At 41.5% G+C, this 15660-nt stretch overlaps 1 protein-coding gene across 1 annotated transcript in view; it reads right to left on the reverse strand.

Annotated features, from left to right (window-relative positions):
* Positions 1–217: 217 nt before the first annotated feature.
* dntt (deoxynucleotidyltransferase, terminal) overlaps positions 218–15660 on the reverse strand; it is a 152407-nt gene continuing 136964 nt past the window's right edge. Inside the window, exon 12 of the transcript XR_008385610.1 lies at positions 218–301. The gene's annotated coding sequence lies outside the window, so the exon portion shown is untranslated. The remainder of the gene's footprint in view (positions 302–15660) is intronic.

A 15660-nucleotide genomic window follows, 5' to 3' on the forward strand; every position in this document is an offset into this window, starting at 1 on the left:
TTTCAGAGAAGCTGACTGTTAGTACCAAATATAAACTGACCCCTGGCTGTAATAGCCCAGTGTCTGGGATGTTGGGAAGTAATTTGTATGTGGCAGTGGGCCGTCAGAAAAGCATAACAGAGAGTAAATACTTACCTTTGGTCTGTTTACATGGTTGATTCAGGTTTATGAGCAGTGAGGAAGAGAAGACCTCTGTGTCTCTCTCGTGTTCTCTTTTGTTTGTTTTTATATCTTCACATCATGTTTCCAAGCAACCAAGGGTTATTGTATCAAAAGAGTTATAATCCGTCTCATCAAGGTACTGCACAGAGACACAAGGTAAACAGAGGGGCCAAAGACAAATGTTTTCTCTGATTTTGTTTCTGGTTCTGGTTATCAGTTTGCAAAACACAATTTAAGAAACCATTCTAAAAATTAACACAAATGAATTCTGTTCTATACATCGAAGGAACAAAGTAATGCTTCTGATTGGTGCAAAAGAAAATCCCGATTGTTGAAAGATCACAAGAAGAATCCCGCAGATACCACAAGCCATCCATGGCTGGGTGCAAAGGGAGTAAAATGATCATTCTAGGTGGGTGGGATGGCATACTCTTTCCCCCTGTCAATCACAGTAACACTAGCCAATTGTCAGCATCTGTAAGCTAATATATGAGTAAGAGGGTAGATAGCACTTTCCTCCATTTATGGTACGCTGCCTGGTAATGCAGTATGAGAAGCAGTTTGAAATTATTTGTTTGGCTGTCTTCACATGTCTTGGTGTTAGCCTTCAAACTCAGTGGTTGATCATTGTTATATGATAGGGGAGAGCTAGCTAGTAAGTAGGAATGCGCAGGCAGGCTTAGGGAGTAACAGAGTTCCATAATCAGGATACAAAAAACTGGTAACTGTAATCCGTTATAGTACATTTTGTAAAAAAAAAATGAGAATACTATCAGGATTACATTTTTTTTTTCATTAAAAACCAAAGAAATTAATCTTTTGACATAACACAATATAGACAGGTGCTTGATTATAGCTCTGGTTCTCTCTTGCCAGTCATGGCTCACATGAGCAACCTCTTGGTACATGCGCAAAGTAAAAAAAAAAGTTTGGTAGAAATTAACCCAAATTGTTCTCTGAAATGCTTTTGTTACGGTGACCATACGTCCTCTTTTTCCTGGACATGTCCTCTTTTTTGGACCTTAAAAAAGCATCTAAATTTGAGAAAATGTCCGGGATTCGGCTTTAGTTTCATTATGATGTGCTTATGGTGTGCGCATATTTGCATTGTTTTAACCCCTCTACGTTATTCCCACGTTCTCGTACACCAATTGGTCGCTTATTAAAAAAATTGGCCAAATTCCTGCATCTCATCCATTAGCCTACTCTCAATGAGCGCGTGAAGGTGAAGTGCTGTTATGTACGGCATCAAATATTTGCTTGACAATAGCAGCAAATGACAGCTATCCAGAGTCGAAACAATGCTCATGGCCACCTATGGTAATTTTTAATTTCATGTGCTCACATTACTTTGTATTACATGGTCATTCAAATGTGTGGCTGAAGGTTCACTCGTGACATCTGATATTTTATTTTATTCCATGGACATTCAAAATAATGAAAGAAAAATGTGAAACATGGGCAGAATGAAACCAATTTTGTGTGTATATATATATATATATATATATATATATATATATATATATATATATATATATATGTGTGTGTGTGTGTGTGTGTGTGTGTGTGTGTGTGTGTGTTGTTTCTGATGTTAATATTGTGTCTTTTTCAATGTATTAAAGTCTGCATTCATAGTAACACTGTTTTGAAAAAAAAAGTTGTCCTCTCTTTGGAAAACCAGAATATGGTCACCTTAGCTTTTGTGATGTAATGTTACCCGCATCAGGAACAGTGATCTTTTATTTATTTATTTTATTAAAACAAATCCAAACATTGAACATGTTTTAAGCTTAAAATAAGCTCTAACTAAAAGTATTTTAGATCATATTGCATTTCTCTTGACTTTATTTATGTATGTGGCCTTGAAGAAATCCAAAAATATTATATATCATATTGTAATACTTGGATTATGTTTCTGATTACATTTTTTATTAAGTAATTTGTAACTGTAACAGAATACGTTTTTAAAGTAACCCTCCCAAGCCTGTAGGCAGGTTCCCAAATTGGGGATAAAATGGCAAAAAAATAAAAATAAATAAATAATTTTAAAAAAATGGACAATGTAACAAAATGTTCCTTTGGTTTAAATATAATAATTAAGATATACTGTAGATGTCATGATTCCCCCTTGAAGCAGAGTGCTCTAAGCGCGAATGCGCGAGCACCTGCTTTTCCGTTGTTGACCGTAGTGACATCTGGACACGTGTGTTTTGTTTATGTTTCTGTCATGTCTCCTCCCTTCTCTGTCATTGGCTGGGATGTCACGTGTGTCTGTATTGCTCTCAGCTGCTAGCGGTTTAGACGCTGATCATGTCCGCATATATACCACGCGCCTCCCAGCACACAACGCGGAAGATTATCATAGAGTTAGTTTAGGTCGTAGCGTAGTCATAGTCACGTTCGCGCTGGATTATCTGCTTCCAGTTCCTCGTCATAGTTCGTTTCTCGTTTTGTTTATCGACCCTGTTTTCCGTGACCACGACCTAGATTCCTGCCTTGCCCCGTGTATGCCTGTTTGTCAATCGCCTGACCTCTTGCATGTTTGTGGATTACGTTTTGGATCACGTTTTGGATTTGTCTGCCTGTCTCTCTTTTAAATAAATAACTGTTCATACTGCACTTACATCCGTCCCATTTCTGCTCTGTCACGATTTGTGACAGAATCTTCCACCGAAACATGGATGCAGCAGGAGAACGGAGAAAACGCAGAACCCGGAAGTCGACGCCAACCGTCCCCGCTATGGACTCAGTCCACTTCCCACAATGGACATTTATGGAGCTTCCTGATCCATTTGATGGATTTTTCGGTGCCCCTGAATATTTTCTGGTAGACTGTCAATTCTATTTTGCCAGCCTGTTAGACCCTAAGCCAGAGGAGAAGCAATGGCTCCGATTCATGTGGTCCCGGTTCTTTGGACCGGCCCATCAGTGGGTGCAGCTCCAACTGGATAAGCACTGTAGGAACCTGGACAGTGTAGAACAGTTTGTGGGGGAATTCATGATGCGGTTCGGGAGTCTGGAGGCGAGGGCCGAGCTAGAACAACTTCTCGGGGGGGTAAGTCTGGCAGGCAAACCTGCCCTGCCGTTTACCCACTACTACAGGCAAACTCATGCAGAGCCCCAGCCGGAGGTTAACCTGGTGACCTCAGAGCTCGAACCTGAGACCCACGAGGTGGGCTCACCTGCCGAGCTCCAGCTAGAGGTCAACAGGGAGGCTCCAGCACCAGAGCTCAACCCTGAGGTCCAAGTCAAGTCTCAAGTCCCTGAAATCCAAGTCAAGTCTCCGGTCTCTCAAGTCCAAGTCAAGTCTCCGGTCTCTCAAGTCCAAGTCAAGTCTCCGGTCTCTCAAGTCCAAGTCAAGTCTCCGGTCTCTCAAGTCCAAGTCAAGTCTCCGGTCTCTCAAGTCCAAGTCAAGTCTCCGGTCTCTCAAGTCCAAGTCAAGTCTCCGGTCTCTCAAGTCCAAGTCAAGTCTCCGGTCTCTCAAGTCCAAGTCAAGTCTCCGGTCTCTCAAGTCCAAGTCAAGTCTCCGGTCTCTCAAGTCCAAGTCAAGTCTCCAGTCCCTGAGGTCCAAGTCAAGTCTCCAGTCCCTGAGGTCCAAGTCAAGTCTCCAGTCCCTGAGGTCCAAGTCAAGTCTCAAGTTCTTGAGGTCACGTCCAAGCCTGCTGATCCAGTCGACCAAGCTCCGCTAATATCTAAGCCTAACAACCAAATTCTGCTCACGCCAAGTCTACCGACCCGGTCGCCGAAGTTCAGCCCACGCCCAAGACTACCGACACGACCACCCAAGTTCTGCCAAAGCCAGAGTTTGCTGAAACAAACAACCAAGCTCTGCTCATATTCCCGTCTGATGACTTGACCCACCAAGTTATGCTCACGCCAGAGTCAGAAGAACCGTTCGACCAAGTTCTGCTCACGCCCGAGTCTGCTGACACGGCCACCCAAGCTCCGCCCATGCCCAAGGTTCACCTGGTGACCTCAGAGCCTCAGCCTCCCTGTTCAGCTGAGGTCGTCGCTCAGCCTCCCTGTTCAGCTGAGGTCGTCGCTCAGTCTTCCTGCTCCATGGCAAACATCGTTCCCCCCTTCTGCTTCGAGGAGACCCACGCTCCTCTCCCTGGCCGCACGGAGACCCACGCTCCTCTCCCTGGCCTTACAGGGGACTTCGCTCTGCCTTCCAGTTCAGCTGGGGACGTCACCCTGCTTCCCTGCTCCGCCGAGGTCGTTGCTCAGCCTGCCTGCCCGGCTGTGGTCGTCGCTCCGCTTTCATGCTCCGCCGAGGACTTCGCTCAGCCTGCCTGCCCGGCTGTGGATGTCGCTCTGCCTTCATGCTCCGCCGAGGACTTCACTTAGCCTGCCTGCTCGGCTGTGGTCGTCACTCTGCCTCCCTGTTCAGCCAGGGACGTCACTCCGCTTCCCTGTGCCGCCAAGAACACCGTGCAGTTTCCTGGCTCTGCTTGGGACATTCAGCCCAGGGGGCCGGGGCCGCCAATGAAATGGGATGACTCATGGCACTCTGGGAGAAGTGCCTGGGGGGGGGGGTTCTGTCATGATTCCCCCTTGAAACAGAGTGCTCTAAGCGCGAATGCGTGAGCACCTGCTTTTCCGTTGTTGACCGTAGTGACATCTGGACACGTGTGTTTTGTTTATGTTTCTGTCATGTCTCCTCCCTTCTCTGTCATTGGCTGGGATTTCACGTGTGTCTGTATTGCTCTCAGCTGCTAGCGGTTTAGACGCTGATCATGTCCGCATATATACCACGCGCCTCCCAGCACACAACGCGGAAGATTATCATAGAGTTAGTTTAGTTCGTATCGTAGTCATAGTCACGTTCCATGTTTAGAGTTAGTTCGCGCTGGATTATCCGCTTCCAGTTCCTCGTCATAGTTTGTTTCTCGTTTTGTTTATCGACCCTGTTTTCCGTGACCACGACCTAGATTCCTGCCTTGCCCCGTGTATGCCTGTTTGCCAATCGCCTGACCTCTTGCATGTTTGTGGATTACATTTTGGATCACGTTTTGGATTTGTCTGCCTGTCTCTCTTTTAAATAAATAACTGTTCATACTGCACTTGCAACCGTCCTATCTCTGCTCCGTCACGATTCGTGACAGTCGAGAATTTCACATGGTTAATTTATAATTCTAGCTATATTATTATCAGTTAGTTCCGCATTGGTACGTTAACTGCACTGGGTTTTTTCACTCTTTGTATCACTCTGCTTGTCTGTGTTCACTATGTGAAGTTCCACTTCTAGTAACAGTTAACTGAAACTGTTACTGTAGTAGAGTTAGGAACATCATCAGCGGATATAGCAAATAATACTTTTTTTTTTTTTTTTTTTTTTTTTTTTTTTTTTTAAATGAATATAAGTTTTGACTGAAAGCTCATCAGATGAAGATGAAAAGGAAGACGCAAAACCAATTTCACAGGATGCACCATTAATGGCCTGGGGGCTTGTGCCTATGGCCCAATCACAGCCATGCCGATAGTCAGTATAACTGCACTCTTGCTTGTGCTATATTCTTAATTATAGTAATATAGTAAAAGCCAAAACATGGCAAATTATGTATCCAAAAAAGAACTTCAATGTAAAATTGAGAAGTAAAAAGATTTATGTAATAAAAATGTGCTTATTTGAGTCTCATCCAAGCAGATCTGCCCACTTTCAAATGTAGAGGCATCAGTCTAAATGGAATAGATAGAAATAGAAAGAAATGAAGGAAAGTAGATAGAAATAGACACTCATTTGGTTTCTTTGGTGATTGTTTATATAGTTTTTTTAGGGTCATTTATATATATAGTTTGGCTAAACCTCATTGCACAACTACTCTACTATGTTAATACACAGTTATGTGTTGCTGCTAGAAGACAGCATTACAGCCATGATTAAACATTTGATTACTTCCAGTTAAGGCTTCCATTCAAAATGGCACATCTATCTATCTATCTATCTATATACACTGGGACCTGGTTCTTAATTTACTTAATTGGGGTCAACAGAGAATCAACATTAAACTAATTAAGATTAATATCACTACATCTACTAAAGCACAGAAATGTAAATGTATGAAGAACAACCTCATGGCTTTAACCCTCTGACCTGAATAAAAAAATCCTTGAAAACCACCATTTTCCCAGGCTCAGGAAATCTCTTTTATAAAACAGAGCACACAGAGTATCAGATAGTTGAAATTCAACTTTGACGGCTATGAAAAAATGTTGTGCTTCTATTAAATAACACAGATGCCTTCAGTCCAGTGTGAGATTTCAGCTTTAATTTCCTTTGTGTTGACACTCCAGTATGGCTATATCTTATTTTGAGACCTCATCGCAGTCTGTCAGCAAACATTCATAACCTCGGGTGTACATACTTATTGAAAATTTTGCTCTGAATGCCAAATTGTACTGCGAGTTTTAAATAGCTGGGGCCGTGCTGAGCTCTGTTCTGAACAGCGACAGCAGTGGCTCTCTCTTTTCCCTGTGCAAGCAATTAGACAAGTCAGAATCACTAAAGAGCGGGAGGTGAAATGAGAGGCAAGGGACAGAGCAACTCCAGTGTCCAGGAGCTGAGAGCAGTTAATGCTTCTGGGAGCTGGGGAGAGAGAGAGGGAGGGATAGAGAGAGGGAGGGAGGAAGAGAGAGAGGGAGGGAGAGAGAGAGAGAGAGATGGATATGGATGGAGAAGAAAAGAGAGATGGACAGAGAGAAAGGGATATGGATAGAGAGAAAAAGACAGACAGACAGAGTAGAGAAACAGAAATGGATGGGTGGTAGAGAGATAGAGATATAGGGATATGTATAAAAAGAGAGAGGGTAGTGAAAGCGGTAGAAGAAAGTGAGAGAAAATGAGAGACAAATAAAAAGGGGAGAGATAAGAATAAAATAAAGGTACGAATAGAAAGAGAAACAGAGAGAAGGGGGATAAAGGGATAAGTATATGGATAGAGAAAGAGAGACAGAGAGAGGGGGTAGTGACGGAAAGAGAGATATGGATGGAGGGGATAGAGAAATAGAGATAGGGATTGAGTGAAAGAGAAACAGAAAGGGATAAAGAAAGATAGAAAGAGAAAGAGGGGATAGAGAAAGGGCAATGGAGAGAGAAAGAGCAGGTAGAAAGATATACGAGAAAGAGGGAATGAGAGATGTATAGATAGAAAGAAAGAAGGGGTAGAGAGAGGGAAAGGAAAGCGTTATAGGGATAGGGATAGAGTGAAAGAAAGAGAGAGATACAGAAGGATAGAAAAAGAGAGACAGTGGATGATAGAGAGAATGAGAGGTTGACAGAGACAGAGGGAGAGAGAAAGAAATAAGGGGGGATGGGGAGAGAGAGAGAGAGAGAGAGAGAGAGAAATGAGAAGAGACCAGCGTTCTTATGAGTTTCTCAGCAGGGACACAGTTATGAGGAAAAAAATCATTTTCATTTTTCATCTCATTACGCCATGGCTAGGTTCGCCTGTCCTCACGTCATGATCAATAGTCAGCTGTATAACGTCCGTTAGCTACTAGTCATAATAACAAGACCTGAGCGTGGACGAAATCTCATTTTGTTTGGCTTTGAGGAATAATAAGGTTGTTAGTTGCAAAGGTTATATTGATTAATATCTGCTTTTCAGCCGTTCACAGATTAATAATTCTCATTTCAGCTACAGAATCGATCTGTAAAAGAGGAAGAGTGGGGAAATCTTTTTCTCATCTTTTTTCCCCCACAATCACTGGCTTGATTACAGTAGGGTTGATCAATACAGTCAAGATTGCACTTATCTGACCTTTCAAGAACTTTCCTTTCCTGGAACGTGTACGCTGAAAAAGCACTATGGCAACATTGTACTGTATTTCTTCTTGATTAGTATGGTTTTAAGATAACAGCATCTGTCAAGAGGCCTCCAGCAATTGTACAGCTGAACTATCAGCTATCAAGCAAACAAGGAATAGAGTTCCAGCTAACTGAACTGTGGCAGTTAATGCATCCATGAAAGTGGTGATGCCAAGCCACATGTGTTCGCTTGGGTTACAAATGGCTGTTTATATTGTAAACTTCTTCACACTCACACAAGTATAGCCTCCCTCTGTGCTCCAGACACCAGTGGAGAGCCAGATGGTGTATGTTACACTTGTTTTCTTGTCACCGTGACTGTTATTTATACACCATGTCAGTCTGGCTCAGGTCCTCCCTGCCGAATGCTTCAATATATAACAGCAGGAGGTTGGGTGGAAATAAGAGAGCAGGCCCAAGACAAAAAAAACCCCCAAAACACTCCAATTAGATTATCACCTCTGTGCCTATGGGTAAAGTCCATCTCTCTGTCTCTCCATTATGGAGGTGTGGGTGAAGCTATGGGGGGAAAAAAATGGGAGAAATAGTTTTATGTTGATATAATTTCTATTACCTGGCATGAGAAGTTGATGGATCTTTGTACCAGCTAGAGTAGCGATGGAGTTTTATTTTCCAGACAGCTCTGCTCCCAGCAGATATTAGTGAAGCCACTATTGCATTGGCTCCCCCATTCTCCTTCACAAGCCCAGTGAGGAGCCATTCACACCAAGATCAGTGTTGACAGCACTAATACAACCTGCACTTACACTCTGAAACCTTCACATGCTTTGCTCTGGGGTGGAATAAAGAAGAACAAAGCTCCCAGCTGATGTCTGCATAGCCTTGAGTCACAAACAAGAAATAATGGATTCTTATGCCTGGGAAACATAGTAATATGTTTGATTATGAGCAATGAACAGAGATGGAGTGCGAGGTGTTATATAAGCACAGCGCCGAAAGTTATACGCACATACTCACATGTTCTCTCAGGAGAGTGATACAACCGTAGCCAAACATATAGTCCTGGCTGTGATTGTGGATTGGCTCGATTTCTCATTTCATGTAGAAAGCTGTTTTATGTCCCTGCGGGTAATGCCATCACTTCTCATCAAGCAGTCTGTACTCCAACAATATAGTAAGAAGAGGAACGGCACTTCTCCCACGCCTAAAAATGTAGCCCATCTCAACACAAAGAGCCGTTGATTGCCCGCCGTGCAATATTAGCAGCACTCGTTAGCAGGTGCCAACTACATACAAGGCGCTGGCCGATGAGAGATGAGCACGTGGCAGCACTCGAGGCATATGAAGCGCCGGTTATAGTGCAATTTTGAGGGTCAAGAACGCAGATAATGGAGAGAGGTATGTTGAAGAAATTAAGAAGGTCAGGGTTGTTTAAAGAATTGCACATATTAGCGTATGCTCCATTATATGAAGAGGAACTGAGCATGCATGTGAAAATGCACTTTTATTCTGAAAGGCTTATCAAAGCTCACGAAATGTCACCGTTTTCCGCAAATCATCCGAGTCACACTGGGCACTTCAGTGATAATCACTCAGGATTTACAGACGAGAAGCATCCTGACATTTTCTACATCAAGCAGAAAATGATCGTTCACTTCAAGTGTTTTTTTTTTTAGTCTCCTTTTATAATTTTGAGAACCATCCAAAGAATCAGAAATCAGTTTTTCTTTTTTCTATATTGTATTTGCTGCTTTTTTTTTTTTTTTTTTTTAAATTGGAGGTCATTGTAGATCAGCCACTCAACATTATCACTAGCTCAGAAAATTGTCTTTCTCCCTCTGTCTTTTTTTCCGTGTGTGTGTGTGTGTGTGTGTGTGTGTGTGTGTGTGTGTGTGTGACAGCTTCCTGCTGATATTACTGTAGCCTGGTCTTCTGCGCTCACATTTAAATGTGCAGACACATACACTTTTCTATTCAGAAGTTTGAAAGGAATACATCTAAACAAAATCTGTCTGGAGTTTATGCTCTGAAAGAACTTGCGTTCTCTGAATTTATGAGCATGGAAGAGGGACATGATGAACGAAGGCTGCAATTACATTATATCAATGACTGAAATGATGCCAGATTGATTAGCTTATATTAAGTGTGAAGTTTACAGTTGTTTTCAATTACGTTTCAATTACATGAATCATGCCAAATTTCAGACTGATGTCAGACACTAATGATTACTGATTACACTGTTTAACAAATGGATATTGATTTTAATTTAAACATTGCTTATTCCTGTTCTATGCTGCTGGATTCCTGGTTGTGCTGTTCAGAATAACAAGAAAGTTTGCACGGTAGACCGAGTGAAACTTTCTGAATACTTCCATTTGGAAACTTTTTTTTCGTTGACACATGAGGTAATTGTTAGCATAATATTATGGTCTATTGCCTAAGGTTTGAGTCATGCCCATGCAAGAAGTGCACAATTTGTAATTACTTTTCTAGGACATCTGGGGAAAATGCATTCCTGAAAAAAAAATAAAAAATTCTTACACTTGCTATCTGAGCAACTCAAGAGCATCAGAAATGAGAAGCAGTTTAGGGATGTAAGGTATTAAGAGACAGATTTAGGGTCTATTCTCTGAAGGCCAGTGTTAACTTTAATTGTAGAAACTTTCCTGTTCACCCTGACCTAGGATCAGTGTGTTTGGCGCTAACATAGAATGCATGCTCTTGAGGGAGTCGGCCCATTCATCTAGCTGTACAGTGGACCATCTGGTGAGGAGTGAGTGGGGAGAAGCAGAGCATACCTTAATGAATTTTAAAAGGTTGCTACAGAAAATGTTTGTCATTGAAAGAAAACAGGGAGACTCCATCATGCTGTCTGTAACTCTTCACTCTTTCACATTAAAAGAATCATACATTTTATAGTGTAGCATTTAACCTGAGCTTTACAGGCATTCTGTCTTATTATGTACATTACCATATACATAGAATTACAGCAAATTGATTCAGTTTATCAAATTTGGCTGACATCCAACAGTGCAAATATTCTAGGTTAAGGCCTGGGATGCAACTAAACTGGAATATATCCTTCATTTATTTATGAGTACAAAAACCTTAATAACGCAAGATGTAAGAATGGTGAGAATGTCAAATCAGAATATTGCAAACTGAAGGAAACCTAAAAGACTAAAAGTTTAAATAAAAATGGTGTTATTCACTAGTAGTATATCTCTGTATTTTACTAGTCTAACAGTCTATAAGAATACACACTGTAAAATGAGGTGATGTCTATAAACAAGTGTACTTTCCGGGTGGTATTAAATCTAGTGAACTATAAAATCAGTGCATTAGCCTCTTTGTCTTATTCACATTGAAACACACGTCTGAGTAATCCAAAGAGAAAGCGAGGACGTTGTGATTTTGCATACCTCCACTTTGCCAAGCAAATAAGACAGGGAAATGTCCTGCTTCTTCTCTGACAAATACACTGTAGAGAACATTCATACACACACACATATACCCAAAACCAGAGGCTGCCATGTCAACTATAGGGACATGAACTGGATCATTCACACACACAACCAGAATCAGAATCTGCCATACCAAGTATAGGGTCATGAATTCAAAGATTCACCCACGTAACCAAAAACAGGCACTGCTATTGTGTCTATAGGGCCAAAAAACATTCTGAACATTCACACACATACAGTATACTCAAAAACAGAGGTTGCCACGCCACCTATAGGGCAAATAACTTGAATACTTACACACATATACCCAAAATCAGAGGATGCCATGCCATAATTAGAGGCATGCCATAGCCATGATATTCTCAAAGTGAGGTCTGTTAAACATTCCCAGGAGGTTCACAATTGGTTAATTATGGGTTACAGTGGTGTAAACAACAACCCACTATTATCAAAGTTATTATGCCTATAAATAATCTCAACTGGAATTTAATGATTTAGTAACAATATGTTCTATGGGTGGAAAGTAAAAAACAAAACAAAAAACACTCCGTAAATAGCCAAGATATTATTTTATAAATTTAAATAATTGTCATGAATTACCAGAAGGAATTCTGGACTTCAGTTCCCAGCAGCCACTGCATCACTGTCACATGACCACCTGAACCTGATTCCCATTCCTGTTAATGAGCACCTGCATGTATATATAGTCACAGTTTACACCACATTCTTTGTCTGGTTTTTGACTATCCGCTGTTGTTACTTTATGTGCCCCTGCCTTGTATGTATTGCTTTGTCTTTTGTTTTGTTCTTTATTAAATTTTAAATCTGCACTGCATCCGTCTCTGCCTCTCCATATTGTGACAGAAAGCCAGACCATACAATGGATGTACCAGATTTTTTTTTTTTTTTTTTTACCCAAGAGAGAATCTTGGAGTCTGTGAGGTCAAAACCAGATCGGAAGGAGGATTGGATCAGGGCCACAGTGGCTAGAAGTCAGGCAGAAGATCTTTCCCAACCCTCCCACCCCTACTGCAGATCTCACTCAGCCTGTCGAGTCAATGAAGAACATCGCTCAGTCTCCCTGCTTGACTGAGGAAGCCGCTCAGCATCACTGTTCAGCTGAGGATGCCACTCAGTCTCCCTGCTCCGCCTTGGATGTCACCATGCCAGGCTTTTCTCCAGACGTCACTCCGCTTCCCTACTCTGCTGAGGATGTTGCTTGGTCGAGGACGCCGCTCCGCCTAACTGCTTGGCCGAGGACGTTGCTCTGCCATCCTGCTCTGCTGAGGATGCTGTTTTGTCTCCACGCTCCACTGAAGACATCTCTCCTTTTCTCTGCTTTGTGGTTGCAGCATGCAAACCGAAGAATATTACTGAACTGGAGGCCATTACTCATGAGGAATGGGCTTAGATTCCTCAGAAATGCTGCCAGAAGCTGGTGTCTGTCTATGCATCTCATTTGCAGCAGGTCATAACAGCAAAAGAGTGCTCTACTAAGTACTAAAGATGCTTGCCATGAAGGAGTTGAATAATTTTGAGACTGAAGAAGTCATTATAAGTTGCATTTTTCAGTTGAATTTGGGGAAACCACTTGAAGCATTCATTGTGTTGAACTATTTCAATTGCTTTTGTTTGATTTGGTCATTGCAAACAGCTGAAAGTCTGTAAATTTTGACAATAAACCTGATTTGCAATGGGGTTGAATAATTTTGATTGCAACTGTACTGTATATCCTTCCATGCAGCTCAAACCAGTCTGGTCATTTTCTTCTGACCTCTCTTATCAACAAGGTGTTTCTACCCATGGAACTGTTGCTCACTCAATGTTACTCAACTCTAGAGATTGTTGTGTGTGAAAATCCCAAGACATCATCAGTTTCTGAAATAAATCAGCCCTTCTCTTAACAACATCCATGCCATGATCAGTCACAGAGATCACACTTTTTCTTCATTCTGATGTTTGAACATTAATAGAAGCTCTTGACCTGTATTTGCATGATTTTATGCACTGTGATGCTGCCAAATGATTGGCTGATAATTGCATAAATAAGGTGTACAGGTGTTCCTATTTACGTGGACAGTGAGTGAGTTTTTGTTTGTTTGTTTTAGATAAAGGGATCCCTGACTGTGAAGTCTGAGAAACCTTGATCTATATGGACATGATCCACTACAGCCTCACAGGAGAGCTCAGAGCAAGAAAACACGTAATGCCTATTTTGTTTGGCAGATAATAATTTTACCTGAAAAACCTAGCAAATGCTTGTCACTTTGTGTCCTTAATAACTGGTCATTACAAACTAATGTGAGTTGAATTAATTGATTCTCATTATCTCAGCGATATCATTTTGCTTAAATCTCAGAATACATCAATACAAATCAAAAGTGAGAATTTGTTGGAATCAACAACCTAAGGCTGCCACTCCAATCAAGCTCCTTTAATTAAGTAATTTGGAAATAACATCATTCATTCAACACAGCCACTAAACGCTCAAGTCATCGGCAAACCTGTCTGACAAATTAATGACTACTTAACCGTAGCGAGACCTCTCCCTGTCATTCTCTCCATGTGCGAGTGCCAAATGACGCCCTGTCACTCCTCATCTGAGTGCTTTGCTGTATCTGTTCTAATCTGTCTACTCTTCTTCTCCATCCTTAGCTTCCTCACTTTTCCTCTGCACTGACTAAATCGGTTTTATATGTCTTTTTCAGAGTGGCTGACAGTGACAGGATGCAAGTGGCAAAGAGAGTACACAGTGCCCTTATTCTGTCATCCACTTCCGTTGCCTTTGACTAGTTGGACACACAGTGCAGACAGTACAGCACAACTAATAAATCATGTCCAAGAGTACAATACAGAAAAGTTTGCTCTTACAATCATGATACAGGCTGCCTCCACATCCATCTACACTTTGTTTTTGTTTTTTGTTTTTCCCCTTGCTGTGATATTTTAATAAGTTTTTGGTGGTTAGAGTGCTGTGCTAGTCAGGGGATTCCAAGCAAGCCACGGCTGGGTCTTTAACCAAGAATTCCTAGCTCTTTAATGTCCTAGACTCACATTCTTCACTGTTTAAACTGCATAGCTCTTAGTTTCACTGCAGTTACTGAATAATTCATAGTAGTTGCTGAATAATATGCTTCAAGGTGGATAACTGAATAATGAGTTTGTTAAACTACTTAGCTAAATGCTTGGATTGTATTATGCTGATGAGTTGGCACCCCATCCAGCTTGTCTCCTGCCTTGTGCCCCGAGTTCCCTGGTATAGACCGTCAAAGTTTTCCCTTTTATTGCACACACTGAGGCTCAGGAACACCTCCTGATAGCATCAGTCCTCTCCATCACACTGTTAACCTCCAGACAGACAAATGAGCATGTAGCTAAATGACCTTCCCTTTCCCAGTGCAGAGACCCATTACAAGTGCTGCACAAAGCTCACTTTTAATGACACCAACAGATCGTTCTCTGTCCCAAAGTGCACTGCTTTACGTTATTCAGGCTGAGTGGAAGTCAAGCTGGATGCTTAAAGATAGCATGGACTATTGGTCAAAAATAACAAACAAATAAGCTTATTAGTGCTTATTAGACTTATTCGTGGGATTGGCACTCAATCCAGGGTGTACCCTGTCTTGTGCCCGATGCTCCCTGGGATAGGCTCCAGGTTCCCCGTGACCCAATAGGATAAGCGGTATAGAAGGTATGGATGGATGAATGGACTTATTAGTGCTGTTTTTTGTGCTTACAGGAAGTTATTTTTTTCAGTGGGTTATTGAATATGTGCCGGAAACATCCACAGTCTGTTCTTTTTTTAATGGATTATGGATCACTGGTGTATTTTTAGACACAATACTTCAACCATCATTGCCTCAAAGCATAGGAATCAGCATGTTTCAGTGAATCTGCTAATTGGGCTTTTTATTAAAGCACTGAAGATCCAACAAAATGTGTTTGGGTGCTTAAAGGAAAAAATCCTTTTCCTTTTTTTGCATATGAATCTTTATAATTCACAAATGATCTTCAATGAATCCATTATTTCTTTTCTAATGAAGTTGACTTTTTTTGTTTAAACGCCATTCATCAACATATTGGTCTATTTTTTACTTTGGGTAAAAGTTTAACCTACATTAACCACTCTGCTCAAATAGATAAGGTTCCAAAGCCTTCCTGCTGAAACCACCATCAACAGCATCACCCTTGTCATCTCATAGATCAATAAATAGCCGAGCTGAGTCATTGCTGTAACTAAACTGCATCTCATAGCTGTATTGCAAT

This window comes from Ictalurus furcatus, chromosome 3 (genome assembly GCF_023375685.1).
Source record: "Ictalurus furcatus strain D&B chromosome 3, Billie_1.0, whole genome shotgun sequence".
Classification (NCBI taxonomy): Eukaryota; Metazoa; Chordata; class Actinopteri; order Siluriformes; family Ictaluridae; genus Ictalurus; species Ictalurus furcatus.